Genomic DNA, 12,087 nt, shown 5'->3' with positions numbered 1-12,087 from the left:
GTGCCTGAAACAGCTCTGTTCCTCAATGGTGGAGGTTAAGTAGGTGGCTGAGGCAAGACTGAATTAGCTGTGGTTTGTTTTTCCACAGGCTTCAGAAGAGGAAAAAAGAAATTAGAGATGGAAAAAAATGAAAAGGAGCTATTCAGTACAGGTCATGTTAAAAACTGGAAGTTCCCTGACATTCTGATTTTACAATCCTGATGGCTGTTAGCAAGGGGAATGTTGGTTCTTTGTGTCAGAAGCAGGCACATTTTCAGTTTCCCAAACTAATAGAAACTATGGATCTTCTACCAGAAGGCCCATGTGCTTACACCGTTGAAACAGCAGGTTTTTATGTTTGTCCTTTACAGTATTTTTCACTGTTACCATGAATTATGCTAGATCTAAAATGTTCACACTTGCAGGTCTTTTATAAACTAATCAAATGTTTCATCTACATATTGTTTGTGAATGCTGGACACATGCACATGTGATCTTTCTCTTCCAAGTTCAATAATGCTTCGGCATTTTGTTCAAAAGTGTCATTTTCTCACTATTCCCTTCTCATTTTTAAGCAGAAATGTGTCACAAATCTTTTGAGTCCTGCTCTCTTGTGTAATGCTGTAACATTGCATAAGTTAGTTTTCTGATCTAGTAATGTTCACCGTTACTATCATACAGATTTTAATGTATTGTCCCTTTTTGTTATACCTTACAAAATTATGTTTGTATATGGTAATAAATAGTGGACACAACAGGGCTTTGGAAGCAGGAAACAAAACAAATAATCTATCATATATTACTTGATAGATTGTTTGCATTTTCCTTACTATAGGGAAAAGCCATTAGTGCCAAGGAGGAGAATAAATAGCTAGACCTTTAACTGCAGCTCTGGAAAGCAATGGCAAGCTGGTTTGATATGAAAGATACAACAATGCTCTCAATTATGTTTGTATAAATGCAAAAAAAAACTTTTTTTTTTTTTCTGATAGGACCACTGTATCATATTATTATTTCGTCTGCTTGTGTCTTATGTACTGTTTCTTATTTTAAATTTATAAATCCCTGAGGTCAAGGACAACCTTTTAATATTGCATTTTTAAAATACCAGTCTCTGTGATGGGCTGCTCATGATTTTGACAATGCTAAGGTGATTTAATATTTGTGTTGCGTTAAACATCTCACAGCTGCTATCAGGGCTGTAATCTGACTGCATAGGGCACTGCATAAATATAGAGAAAGATACACTCTTACTCAAAAAGAATGTGAAAGAACACAAAAATGAAACAGAACAGATTAGGATACAACCACACCCAAATCACATGATCACATTGATCTAGAAGAGAGTACACTATCCCCATGGCTCTGCAGGTTGGGATTTTCTTGGTTTTTTCAACATTTGTTTCTGTCACAGAGTATATACAAAACCTGTGCAATTTTATTGTATTATATTATATATATTATATTACTCTTGAAGCAGAAAATTCAAGCCCTCAATAGATAAGAATGCAAGAATTAAGATCTGTATGCAAATTTAATTTGGCTTTTTATGATTACTCTTTCTACTTCCACCTGCAATTTCACCGTTACATACTATGCTTTTTCATAGCACATCTACCTGATTCAGTACTCACCTTTTAAATAACTTTTCAGTATTTTGTGTACTCATGTGGTTCCTTTGCCTTATTTCCTGCACTTTTCAAAACGTGTTCCAAAGACTGAGTTATTGAACTGTCTCTGAGACTTTTCATGCTGTTCTTATTAAAATCCAACTGCTACACAAATAGAAATGAGTGTATTTTCAGAACATGTCTGTAACATAAGGCAGTACTTGTACATAATTTTGTATCTGGATGATACAAAACAGAAATTAAAATAGTTCCTGCTTGGTTTGAGTTAGCAATGGAAAACATTTTTTTCAGTACATTTGGCATATTAGACATTCATAACACAGCTCTCAAAGACATGAAAGGCAATGATGAAAGCACAAGACCTTTTCAATTCAAGCTCAAGTGAGAGACCCAGATAATGAATAAAGCATAATCAATTGCCACACATGAATAGATTTGCTCTACCTACTTGCCTAGCATCATAGACAACACCATGGAAGGAGGCTGGGTAGAAGATAATTCTGCAGAAGGTTTAATGCAGAGATCAGACTTTCTCTTCCCACTTCCCTCTGTACACACCTTCCGACCCATGGGCCTGTAGGATGTACACCTTTCACAGCACAGATGTAGCTCGTTTTCACAACAGGTTGTTTCCATAAAACTGAGCCCCAATTCCTGTTGCATTAACAGTGTGTGACCTTGAAGTAAATCTCCCACCATAACAAAGTCATGCAAGTGGATTGGGAAAAGATCACACAGAGAAGTACATTTACAATGCTTTGGGAGCTTCATGTTATCTTAAAAACATTGTGCAGGTAATATTGTGGGGATTTTTTAATAGTTTGTTTTTAAACAGAAAAAGGAGTGGGATATCCCATAATGTGACATCATCCTCATGACTTCACAGTTCACCTGCATAGTGGTAACACCTATAGCCACTACACAGAACTTGGCAGTCTGAGCTGGTGAAGTAACTGCTGGCCACAGCAAGTTCTCCTTCTAAGTGGGGTAATGAGACACTTTGCTGAGGGATTTTACACATATTTGCTGACAGCAGATCAATGAGACTTATGAATATTTAACTCAATTCCAGGCATAGCTCCTGCTGTTTCTCCATAAGATCAATCCCTTCTGCCCCATGTTTCCAGCATTTCCTCGTGAGAGTATTTTAGAGCTGTCTCAGTCTCTGTTACCCTTTCTTAGATTTCTCATGTCAGTCTTCCTTTGCAATTAGTCCCACTTTCTCCCTTCTTAGTCCTCATGCAATCTGTCCTGCTCCTTCTTTTCTTCCCACTGCACCACTGCTGTCTGGGGAGCTCAGCCTCTTCATCTACTGTGTCTCCTCTCACTCCCCATGGATGCCTCCTGTGCCTCCCTGTGGTACTTCATCTGTGAAGCTGCACCCAGTATGTTTTCATTACAGGTTTTCTGCCACAATGTGTTACCTGTCCAGTCCCTGTTCTTCCCCAGTATCTGGGACTATCATAAAACCCAGTACCTTTCTTGTTTCTTCTCATTTGCTCACACATTAGATCTGGTCTCTGGAAACATCTGATCACTAGCTCTAAGTCTTGTTCCTACAGGAAAGATGGGGAGGAACTCTTTGTAAGGGAGTGTAGCAATAGGAGTGACAGCTTTAAACTGAAAGAGAGTAGATTTAGATTAAACATGAGGAAGAAGTTCTTTACTGTGAGGGTGGTGAGACTGAAACAGATTGCCCAGAGAAGTTGTGGATGCCCCATTCCTGGTAGAGTGGGTTGGATGGGACTTTGAGCAACCTGATCTACTGAAAGGTGTCCCTGCCCATGGCAGAGGGGTTAGGTTAGATGATCTTTAATCCAAAACATTCTGTGATTCTATGATTCTGCTCATCATCATAAACTGATCTTCTTGCCTAGTAGTCTTGGTATTCCTCTTGATCCAGCTCGCATCTCAAGAGTCTTCTTACCTTTTTCAGACTCTCATCCAGACACTGCACTACCGTCCCTGGCCTGCAGCATGCACCGCATGAGCAAAACCTCTTGGGATCTTATCTGGTAAACACTAAGAATTCTCTGCTGAAATGTGCAAATGACAATTTTTCAGGGGCTTATAAGTTATTTGGAAAAGAGTAGGTATTCACAAGAAAAACAAGAAACATGCAACATGTGCAACATGTCCTGATAAACTGCAAATCCCTGCTCTGTAGCATGGGGATAGTACAAAGTATGGGAAATTCGTTTAAGTTTACCATAATTTTGGCCCAGGCCCATGTCAGCCCTGTCCTCAATCTTGGAAATATTTTATTAGTTTTGGCTGACAATAATTACATAAACTTTCAGAAAATACCTTCTTCATGCAGATGTTTGGCACACACAATTCCAACTGGAATAGCTATAAACTTGATTAAGTTCTCATCTGTTGGAAAGCAAAGCCTCATGATGCAAAGGATCTTGCAATGTAAAGGGTAGGTGATGCCTACCTTCTGGTCCCACCGGAAGCTGTGGAGGGTGGCAGGGTGGGTGTGAGCTAATGGGACTACAGGAGTAGAAGGTGAAGTGTCAGCAAAGGAATACCACAGAATACACAGAAGAATGGGAGTAGAAAAGGACGAAAGAATGAGAATGAGGCAAACTATGAAGAAAGGGAATAAGACTGCAACAGCAAGGATGGAAGAAGTCAAAAGAAATCAGTGCTCAGCAGACACACTTTCACACTCCTCAGAGGACTCTCTCAACCACTTCTCCCACTACAGCACTGCATTTCCCAGTTATTTGCCTTTGCTTTAGTAGTCTCTTTGTATCTGCTACCCAACAATTTTTATTGGAGAGATCATCACTAGCTCTTGGTAGTTGCTTTGACTTCAAAATTCTTGTCTTCACCCTCTGAGCTCATAGACCTCAGCATCTACATGTCCCTGAGCACTCACACCAGCCCTGTGCTTCCCCGAGAGGTACCATGCCCAAGGGCAGAGCAGGAAGGGAGCTTGGCTCGGTCTTGCAGGAGCTCAAAGACATATTCATGCTCATGCTGTGATTTCTCTTGCACAGTATGCAACAAAGAAACCTGGCAGGAGTGGGATGACCCATTTGTTTGGTTGCCATGACAATGTGCTACACAGCACAGAATGCTGCTCTGAGAAGCCTTGATGCTTGACTGCTGTGGGCTGACAATACTCTACAAAAATAAAGTAAAAGAGTTGTCTGTTGTCATTGTGCTGCAGTGCATTGACCTCTGCGGGATGAGAGGTGCAGCTCATCTGAGGTGACAAAGATGTCTTGCTCAGAATATCCCATTTCTTTGAAAAGAGCTTTTTTTTCCCCCCCGAGAAAGATTGGTTGAATAACATGGGGTTTTATTTATTTATTTGAATTTCCAAGAGGGGTCATTTAATTTCTAATTCTAGTGTAATGCTGCAAACAAAGTACAACAGTGGCATATAAATGTAGGGGCAGAACTGTATTCACATTGCAGCAGGAAGAAAAACATTTTCTCTGAAGTGGAAGCTGCTGACATCTGTAAGTGAGTATGCATGAGAAGCATGTAAAGTTATGCCTGAAGTCTGATTTAGAACAGCAAATAGAGACTGTTCTCCACCTGACACATGAGGGTGGGCAGTGTTTGCTCTCTCAACCATGAGGAACTGCCTCTGCTGGTGCAGAAAGGAAAAATACTTCATCACTAGCTTATTATCCCCCAGAGATAACTTAACTTTATTTATTTAAAGAAATATAGGCTTCTCAAGTATAGATTACCCAAGAGATGCACCTGGAAGGGCTTTGCTGAGCCTTTGAGGCATTTTCTATGCTCATAACTTACTTCTTGCTATGAGACAAAGATGACTTTTATGTTAAATTTTGTGCTTTGCTATAGAAGTGTTTATGTTACTATTATTATTATTGTTAATTATGAGAATAGTAATTTGCATTGCTGTAGAATTTAGGAATTCAAATCAAGAGTCTTTCTCTAACGTACAGACTCCGTATATACTTCCTTGTTTTTATTTAAACTTCTAGACTAGCTTTTTTCAAAATGCATGTCAGTGAGCAGAGAGTATATAATGTGTCTCCCTAGACCAGATGCAATTTCTTTCTATTCTTCAGGAGATTTGGAGACGTGTATCTGCTCCTGTCACAGGGAGGGATATGCTTTGCAAATCTCTGTACCCTTGACAAGAGCAGCTCTTAGCAACAGGTAATTTCCCTGTATAAGACTCTTGGAGTGGATTTTCCCTCTCTCTGTGTATTTCTTGTTAAATAAACAAGTTTGTCTCTTATTGGAATTTCTGCCAAAATTGGCTCAAAAACAATGTCAAAACAAAGTGTTGCATACACATTCACTTAAGAGATGAAACAATGAAGTCTTGTACACAGGTTTCTCCCTGGTTTATGTCCCCATTTGTGCTCATCAGTTTTGATTTGCTCTTCAACTATACACTGCTTTTAAGTGAATTCTTTCCTGAAGGAACTTGAATATCATGGTAAGTGGCAAAATTGTAAAAGGGGTTTACATAGATGCTATCAATAAAAATGGATAACATTCCTTAATATGGTAATTGATTTTCTAGGCAACTGAAAGGGGAACAAAATAATCTCTCTGGATATCAACAAAGTAGGGTCACATGGGTATATATTTATTGGGAAGGTCTGGTACTAAAGTACATGAACTATAATCTGGGTAAGAAGTTGTTTAGAGATGATAATAGGAAAACCAGAAAGGGAAAGTATCTGGCTGGATGAAGGGAAGTTACTCAAGTTCTTCTTTGATAGTTTCTCAGATCAACCTTGTTTAATATTTTCAGTAATGATCTTGACCCAAACAATAGAAATGTGCTGAGGAAAACCCTCATGTTGCTAATGGCCAAGAGAGCTTGTCTCAAAAAGACTGTAGCAATTCAGATTGACTGCCTACCCCGAACAGTGGCTGTTCTGGTTTCCGACTGCAGGGAGTGCCAGAGCCTGCTGCTGCCAGGGGAGGACAGCCAGCATTCCACCTGTGTGAGGTGTGAGCAGGTGCAAGATCTGCTCAGCAGAGTCGCAAAGCTTAAGGAGGAGGTCAAGATGCTTAGGGCCATGAGGGACTGTGAAAAGGAGATCGACTGATGAAGTAACCACATTCCAGTCATGTGAGCTGTCCCACCATGTCTCTGTAATTGCTACCAGGTCATAACCAGTTACCCTAACTATAGACCGGTCAACCTCACCTCCATCCCTGGGAAAGTGATGGAACGACGTATCCTTGGTGCCATCTCAAGGCATATCAAGGATAAGAGGGTCATTAGGGGCAGTGAACATGGCTTCATCAAGGGGAAGTCGTGCTTGACGAACCTCATCGCCTTTCATGAGGACATAACGAGGTGGATAGATGATGGTAGAGCACTGGATGTGGCCTACCTTGACTTCAGTAAAACATTTTACAGTCTCCAAGAGCATCCTTACAGCTAAACTGAGGGAGTGCGGTCTGGACGATCAGGTAGTGAGGTGGACCGTGAACTGGCTGAAGGAAAGAAGCCAGAGAGTTGTGGTCAATGGGGTGGAGTCTAGTTGGAAGCCTGTATCTAGTGGAGTGCCTCAAGGGTCAGTACTAAGGCCGGTATCATTCAATATATTCCTCAATGATTTGGATGAGGGAATAGAGCGTACTATCAGCAAGTTTGCTGATGACACCAAGCTGGGAGGAGTGGCTGACTCACCAGAAGGCTGTGCTGCCATCCAGGGAGACCTGGACAGGCTGAAGAGCTGGGCGGGGAAAAATGTAATGAAATATAACAAGGGCAAGTGTAGAGTATTGCATCTGGGTAGGAATAACGCCAGGTTCCAGTATAGATTGGGGAATGACTTATTAGAGAACAGCGTAGGAGAAAGGGACCAGGGGGTCCTGGTGGACAGCGGGATGACCATGAGCCAGCACTGTGCCCTTGTGGCCAAGAAGGCAAATGGCATCCTGGGGTGTATCAGAAGGGGTGTGGTTAGTAGGTCCAGAGAGGCTCTCCTTCCCCTCTACTCTGCCCTGCTGAGACCCCATCTAGAATATTGTGTCCAATTCTGGGCCCCTCAGTTCAAGAAGGACAGGGAACTGCTGGAGAGGGTCCAGTGCAGGGCAATGAAGATGATTAAGGAAGTGGAGCATCTCCCTTATGAGGAAAGGCTGCAGGAGCTGGGTCTCTTGAGCCTGGAGAAGAGGAGACTGAAGGGTGACCTTATTAATGTTTACAAATATATAAAGGGTGAGTGTCATGAGGATGGAGCCAGGCTCTTCTTGGTGACAACCAACAGTAGGACAAGGGGTAATGGGTTCAAACTGGAACACAAAAGGTTCCACTTAAACTTGAGAAGAAACTTCTCAGTGAGGGTAACAGAGCACTGGAACAGGCTGCCCAGCAGGGTTGTGGAGTCTCCTACTCTGGAGACATTCAAAACCCACCTGGACACATTCCTGTGTAGCCTCATCTAGGTGTTCCTGCTCTGGCAGGGAGACTGGACTAGGTGATCTTTTGAGGTCACTTCCAATCCTTAACATTCTGTGATTCCGTGTGATTCTGTGATCTCATAAGATAGGATCTCCATAAAAGAAAATAAGACATGAGGAAGTGAGTGGATTAATTAGAGGTGAAATGAGATGGAGTTCAATTAAATGGCATGCAAATTTGTGTAATCGAGGACTCAGATTTTAAGAGTGAGGAGCTCATTCATGATAAATGACTGAAAAGAAGGACCAGACCACAGTGTAACACTGGATCTGTGATGAATTACTGTTGCCAGTGAAACACAGCTGCTCAGAAAAACAATCCACAAATGGACACTGCGGGATCCTGTTAATTTGCAGTGTTCCCTCACAACCCCAACAACTCAGCTGCATACAGTCACATGGAGAGTCCGTTGAGCTGTGAGACCTGCAAAGGGAAGGGAATGGTGGGATCTGGGAAGTAGCAGATATGACCAGAAGAAACTATTGAGCTCAGCCTAGGCTGACAACAGCTGCTGTCTGTCTATAAATATGTCACTGAGGATAAAAAAAGTGTTATCTGTGCAGAGGACAAAGCTAGCACAAAACCAGATAAGTTTAAACTGGATGATAATTAGATTTGGCTGGAAATTTGAAGAGTGCTTATAACAGAGTGGTGAACAGCCTTTTAGAAGGAGAATCAAGGACAAATAAAAGGGAGCTCTTGAAATATTTATGAGGAGATCTTGTGGTGCAAGCGGTGAAGGTCCTGGAACTCAGTGACCCAGAATCTGTCTTCCAGGTCTGTCTTTCTGCACTTATTTTTCCTAGTATTGCCATGCCTCTAGATGTTCTCCATGCTTCCCTAATATCATTGGTACCAACATAGATCATGTCTTTGACTTGTCCAGAAGTGCATCCAGTTATCCAGTGACAACTTCTCCTGTTCTTTAGTAAAAAAGCCATTGTTTTGAAATTGCTAGTGTTTGGCCTCTATTCTTACCATGTGATTTGTCTTACAGCCATAACCCTTTCTCCTGATAACCTTGACGTGTGAAAAAAGATTAAACTACTATTGCAGATCTCATGATTGAAGGAAATATGACATCTGTTCCCATTTTAAGAATTCCTTTTTAAGTCTGTTGGAGAAAACGATTAATTAATTTGTTTATGTCTGCATGTATAGGATGAGTGGGGGCAGCTTCTGTATGTACAAATAAATGACTGAAGGGAAACTAAATCATTTAAATAAATGTTACATTTAGACATGAAAATTTTGAGACTTGTGGCTAATTTTGTTTCCAAGAATCTGTTTCAAAACATCATCTTGTTTGGGCTCACAGATTCACATGCCCACATATTTTAACAGTTTCTTAGGACAACCATCATGAGAGGTCACTGGACAGCAGAGATGAGCCCCCTGATTTTCATGCTTTTCCTCACAGAGGCTTTGCCTCTCTGGCAGATTAGAGTTACTGGTTCTGAGGTGGATGCAGTCTGGAGCTTGTCCCCTGTTACTCTTGTATTCTTATTCAGCTTTTCAGTATTTGCTTCTTTCATGCAGTAAGCTTCCAGTCTCCCAGATGTAATATAGTTTTGGTATATTCTTCTAAAACAGTGTGACCTTAAAGCTTTTTATATGCTGCATGGATCCCAAGCACAAACTGGACAGCAGAGTCTAATTTGCTGTGCGGTTTCTTCAAATGAACGTCCAGTCTCACACACAAAGACTTAGTAACATTCTGTTTTCAGATTTATGCTGGTGGGTGGAAGAATCAATGACAAGAAGCATACAGTATCTGAAAAAGAACAGGTACTCAAGAGCATGAAATAAATATTTGCGAATTTCAAAACAAAAGCTAACGATTAACTAAGCATAAACTGTTTTTCCAGATTCATTCTGGAAGCATTCCCTATTGCCTGAGAACTGCTGAAGTTAAACACATTCTCGAAGCACCTTAGAAACGTATTTTTTTCCTTCTAATCTGTGTAGATGGTGGGTCGATGATGACTCCTGCTTAGGAGAAGTGAGAAATCAAATTAAATCCTTTAATAGGATGTAGAGGAAGAACAACATTACAAAGGGTTCTTACATTTGAGGGTTTTTCCTGAACCCTCTCTTTTAGTGATCTTTCAAAGACTGAAATTATTTTAAACTCAAATAAGCTAGGTTTTATTGGAATGTGAACTAAAACATTAGCTTTAAAACAAAGACGACTGGAAATGATTGGATAGGAAAGAATAGAAATAGATAGATACATACATCCTTTATATGTCTAGAAACAAAAGAAGAAAAAGCAACAAAGACATTTAAGAGCAATTAACAAAAGTAATTAAACTACAAATAAGTATTTATTAATACTCATCAGAAACAAAAAGCCTGCCAGAAAATTTGCAGGGTTCACTGATGATCACTCTCAGAGAAGACAGAGCAATTCCAGAAGTGATAGAGACTTTCGTTGCACCAGTGTTCACCGCAGAAGAAATGAAAGATAGTCCTATTGAAAAGTCATTCTTCACAGGGGACTCATCAGAAACTAAAGTGATGCTGAAGGGATGCTGGGACTAAATGGAAAATGAAAGGTCACATATCACCAGGACCACAGTGTGTTCACTCGTGAGATCCAAAGGAAGTAAAGGATGAAATAGTTGAATTACTAATAATGGTATATGCCCTCTTAGTTAAATTGCAACTATACCTGAGGACTCAGGGGTAATATTAAGCTATCTATTTAAAAAAAAAAAAAAAAAGTGTTTCCAGAGCAGATAAAATTACTAGAAACTATAATAAAAAATTGAATTAATGGACATGTGGTACATTTGGTTTAACTGGCAAGCGTCAACCTGCTCTTTTTGTGAAGCAGTCAGTATGGTTTTTTGGAAAGGGAAGTCCTTACTTGCAGATCTTTTACAGTTCTTTCCAGAGGTCAATGAATGTATGGATAAGGATGATGTGATTGATAAATCCTTAGATTTTCAGAATGTTTTTGATACAGATTCTCATTTTTACTGCAACATTTGCTTCTGATGTAGGAAGCTCACCAATAGGGACAAAATGCAGTGAAAAACGAACCTTTGGTTTAACATGGCTTTGCTAATGCCTCGTTATAGCCCAGATGACTCCTGCCCACTGTGTCCTTGGAGGTACTTTTTTTGATCCTGAGATTGGTTTCAGACAACACAGAACACTTCTGAGTTGCAACAACCCACAGACAATCCTGTCTGTCCCAGCAATATTTATTTCCATAATCTGAGAATCCCAGATTTCTGCTCTCTGTTCCTCTGAACCAGGGGTGCCAAACTCATTTTCACTGGAGGTCACATCAACCTCACTGTTGCCTTCATGTAATTGCAAAATGTAATGACCAAATGTAATTTTATGCATGTATAAATGTAACTGCTCCTACTGTGGTTGATGTGGCCCCCAGTGAAAATGAGTTTGACACCCCTGCTCTTAACAGTTTCTCATTCTGTACATGTACTGCAGGCTCCCTGTTCTGAGCCAAAACTCTCATGCCACAGAAACTCCACTTCTATGCACAAACGTATATCTCTTGGGAAGGAGGAGTCTTCTCTTGCCTTCTAGAGGTGCCCCCCTCACGCAGTTAGTCCCTTCAAGGAACATAACATAAAGCAAGAATAAGCAGCCAAACAAAGCTTGTCCATCACAACTATAGACAAAAGTGGGCATCATGCTGACAAGCAACCTGATTAGCAGGAAAAATTCCAGAAACACCTGCTGCCAGCTCACAAATGGAAGCATCCCTAGTCGGCTCAAAGCCATGTGGGTCATTGAGATATCAACTGCCACAAAACATCCTGGCATAGCAGATGTTGTGTTAGGAAAAACAAGGGAATAGATGATATGATTTGTTCAGGAAGACAAGAGAGGGACACTATGCCACACTGATGAACAGCTGAAGAATGCCCTTTAATAACCAGGATCAACTGAAAAGCTGTTAGCCTTATATTCAAAGCTTGAGAATTTGGGAGGTGTAGCCAGGCTCCCTCTGTGAAGCAGATCTTGTAATGTAAAATAATGCAGCCATTTATGCCCTCAAAGTGAATCTACCAG

The sequence above is a fragment of the Patagioenas fasciata genome, chromosome 5 (genome assembly GCF_037038585.1).
Source record: "Patagioenas fasciata isolate bPatFas1 chromosome 5, bPatFas1.hap1, whole genome shotgun sequence".
NCBI lineage: Eukaryota > Metazoa > Chordata > Aves > Columbiformes > Columbidae > Patagioenas > Patagioenas fasciata.
Note: the sequence above shows the minus strand (reverse complement) of the source record.